The sequence below is a fragment of the Nuphar pumila genome, chromosome 2 (assembly GCF_984573655.1).
Source record: "Nuphar pumila chromosome 2, dmNupPumi1.hap1.1, whole genome shotgun sequence".
NCBI classification, from domain to species: Eukaryota; Viridiplantae; Streptophyta; class Magnoliopsida; order Nymphaeales; family Nymphaeaceae; genus Nuphar; species Nuphar pumila.
Window position 1 is genome coordinate 9,935,580 of NC_143250.1, and position 4,081 is coordinate 9,939,660.

Consider the following 4,081-nt stretch of genomic DNA (forward strand, 5'->3'; position numbering starts at 1 on the left):
TTACTCAGGTTATTTCACACATTATTTTTTATTTTTTACAATAACTTTTAAAGAACATGAAAAAATGGCCTGATTTGAGCTGATTTGCCAAAAATATCTTATTTTGGGATTCACGGAATCGGTCTCTATTTTCATTCCGTTGAGGGACATTTGAATTTAATCTTATGTTTTCAGCTCTAAAACAACGTAATTTTCATATAAATAAGTCAGCTGCAACTAAGCTCATTATGGGTTCGAACTTGGCTTGGCTCACCACAAGAATAAACCAAGCTCATTCAGATCGTTTACCAGACCCAGTAACAATGGCATCCCCTAAAGTGGGACACAAGTTACGAATCCCCATCTCTTTGGTGGGACTCCCACCTTTCGCATTTGATGTGAGACGTGGAGCTCACCAATGGCAAGACACACTTGTCCCAGCAGACAAGAACATCCTGCCATTCAAACGCACACTTAAGACTTGATTCGATCACCCACTCCGATTCAAATTAATTTTGTTATATAACATTTGTCGTAGACTATGTCACAGTTAAAGGATTCAAATTCCCATTACCGGATCCGAATTTAGTGGTGATCCATTATCCATGCAGTTGCAGATAGGGCAAGGATGGAATTGCAGGTAGGGGGTGGATGAGGGCCATGTGAACGCGAGACACAAGTTCTTTGGGAAGGACACCTAAAAGTTGAGTGAGTCCCCCTCTTTGACCAAAGACCCTTCTTGATCACGTTCGCACAGAGCTCTATGCCTCAGTTTTCAAAAGCAATAATGACGCCATCCACGACGTTGCCCTCACCATGTGCCTGTGCTCCAAGTCCAAACCAGACCTCTATTATTATTTGGTTTGTTTGTCCCAACCAATATGGATGGCAGCAAACCCGGGTAGGGGCCGAGGACAAGGTCTTCACTCCCGCTCCGTCTCAAAATCCTACCCTTCATCCTTGCACGGGTTTGAATTTTAACCTCCATCCCCATTTCATGCCTTCGATCCCCAGTCTAAACAGAGCGAGGCGGGGCAGAGCTCCGTTTCCTCTCGATGGGGGACGCGGCAGGATGGGGCAAGGTGGGAATTGGAGACAGAGACGAGGCGGGGTGGGAAAAAGCATAAGTCCATCCCTGCCTCCATCCCGCACGGGTTTTGATTTTAATCTCCATCCCCGTTCCAAACGAGGCAAGGCGGGGCAGAACCCTGTTTTCTCCTGGTCCACTGCCATCCCTACCCACCAACAAACTTACAAACAGTTGGTGGTCACTGGCCACTGGGCAGGGACATGTATTGTTTGTAGTGGTGCAAGTAGATCAGTCCGAATAAGATCCTCTAGAGTTGAGTTTGGATCTCAAGTACAATAATATTGGATGTGGTAAGAGAAGAACGAATCAAGGTTTACACATGTAAAAGGTGCAAATGGAATGGATTGGATCCAAATCAGAATATAGATCCGAGCTAAACAGATGAACCAAGTCTGATTCTTAAGCCATGTTATAAAAACGAACCGGAATGTTCACCTCACCTATTTAATTGAAAGGATGGTCCACCCACTAAATGGTCCATCCCTTGTCCTCGCTTTCAAGATCTGTATGTTAGATATATTTTTGGCAAATCTAACAGTATAGATGTGATCTCCATGGTTGAAAACATATGTGTGGACAAGATTTTATAACATAAAAAAATTCAGAACCATTGATTTTTGGATCCTTGTAAAATCCTATCTTCACATAAAAAAAGTTTGATCCAAGAGTTTATTTATATGTTTTGAATTATCAAGATTACAATCAGATTTGATAATAAACATATCTAACATACAGGTTTTGAAGGGGATGACAAGAGGTGGACCATTCCCTTCTCTTAACTGAAAATGAGCTTAAATCGATATTCTGTTTTCTTTTTTTAATAATTTGCAATAATTATGATATTTGTTTGCTATTATAATTTTTAAGTATTAAATGCACATTTTAGAATGTGATCGAACCTATGCCATCATTTGCTTTATTTTTAATTTACCTGTTTTTAAATCTCGTTTTTATTTTTTAGAATCTTATGATATATATTTATTTTAAATCAAAGTTTTCAAATAGACCAATTCAAAATGATTCCATTCAATATCTGATTCATGAAACTGACCTTTTTAATCATTTTGAAAAACGATTTGGTTCAGAAACCGACTCTGACACCATTATCTAAAAGCAATTTGGATAATAAAACCAGGATCTGTCTGGGTACACTTTCTAATTTTATTTTAATAATCCATATCCTGGAATAAAGTGTTGGATTTGGATCAGAGGGACGACCAAACCGGAACAAGGTGGAGCCCAATTATGGACCTGAAAATATTTGAACTCGATTAGGTTATACTCCATGGGGTAAAAACTTAGGTATTATCCAAGTGCGAGTCCAGTTATGGGTAATGACTGATTTTATTTGCCTATTTTTTATTATACCCAGATTTGGACAGGATCCAACCCAATTCAGTGGGCATCATTTATTAATAATTTGCAAGAAGCACCGGGTTGCTTTGAAATGCAAAAGTTATCTATCTATATATATATATATATATATATATATATATATATATATATATATATATATATATATATATACATATATATATATATATATAGAGAGAGAGAGAGAGAGAGAATATAAAAACTGAAATATGAAAACTAAAAATATGAGCATTTTCAATGCTTTTTTTGCAAATCCATTTATGTGGATGCGCTTGGCATGGTGAATTTAATAGGAATCAACTGTTGGATGGTGTATTTTGGATGAAAAAATATGATTTTTGAATGTTTGAATATTTATGAATATTAGGAGCGGTTGATTTTAAAACCTTAAAAAATCTTGTTTATGCATCAAAATCAAATGATTTAAGAGTGGGTTCTTATAAAACCAACCATGTAGATCACATCTGTACAGTTAAATTCAAGAGAAATGAACAAAAAAACTATGAAAATCGTGCTTTGCACATAGTTCTTATATTTTCAGTTCTCTTACTTTAACGGGTCCTTGCTAAATGAAATATGCTAAATAAAACGTGTTAAATGAGTTTTTCAGGTTTTTTTCTTTTTCTTTTTAAATTCTGACCATACAGATGTCATCTATGTACTTGATTTTTTAGGGATCAGCTCTTGAACGGGCGGGTTTTTATAGCCTTCAAAAAATAAAAAAAACTTTGTAAAATTTTTAAAGCTCCAAATATCATTTTGTCATCTAAAACACATGATCATGTGTGGATTCCACGTAAATCGACCACACCCAACAAATTTATGGTGTCTAAACTTCCAAAAAAATACCAAAAGAGCAGGAAAAAACATTTAGCATGTTTCATTTAGCATATTTCATTTAGTATGAACTCATTTCTCTCTCTCGTTCGCTTAATTTTTTTTTTGCAGAAAATGGACTTTAGTGTGGTCGCAACTGCCGTTAAATTCCTTTTCCACCTTCTCACACACAGGCATGCATATATATATATATATATATATATATATATATATATATATATATATATATATATATATATATATATAGAGAGAGAGAGAGAGAGAGAGAGATGGCTGTAACACTAGGCGACCATCTCATCGAACAAGCGTCGAACGATGCTCTTTAATTCATTTGACTCGCTAACCGCAGCTATTGAAGTAGCAGTTGGAAGAAGAATTTCTGCGAGACTTGTTTTCTCTAACCGCTGTTGGTGAAATAAAAGCAGTTGGTGTTCTATCGGACATGACCGCTGCTAATCACCTTGGTGGATAAAAGAGAATTAGCACCTGTTGTGACCTCGCTAATTCTCTTTGTAACACAAAAAATAATCGCTGCTGCTGATCTCAAAAAAATCAACGGCGGAGATCAGTTCGATAACAGTGGACACTTTAAGTGTCCATTGTTACTTGTTTATATATATATATATATATATAGAGAGAGAGAGAGAGAGAACGGTAACATTTGTCAGTAATATGGCAGCAGTTTTTTTACCCAATAGTGCAAACCAGCTTTTCATAAAAAAATACAATTTTATGATATGGAAAACTATGGCACATTGCAGGCTGTTGATCTTTTAGGCCTTATAACAACTATCTACGTGT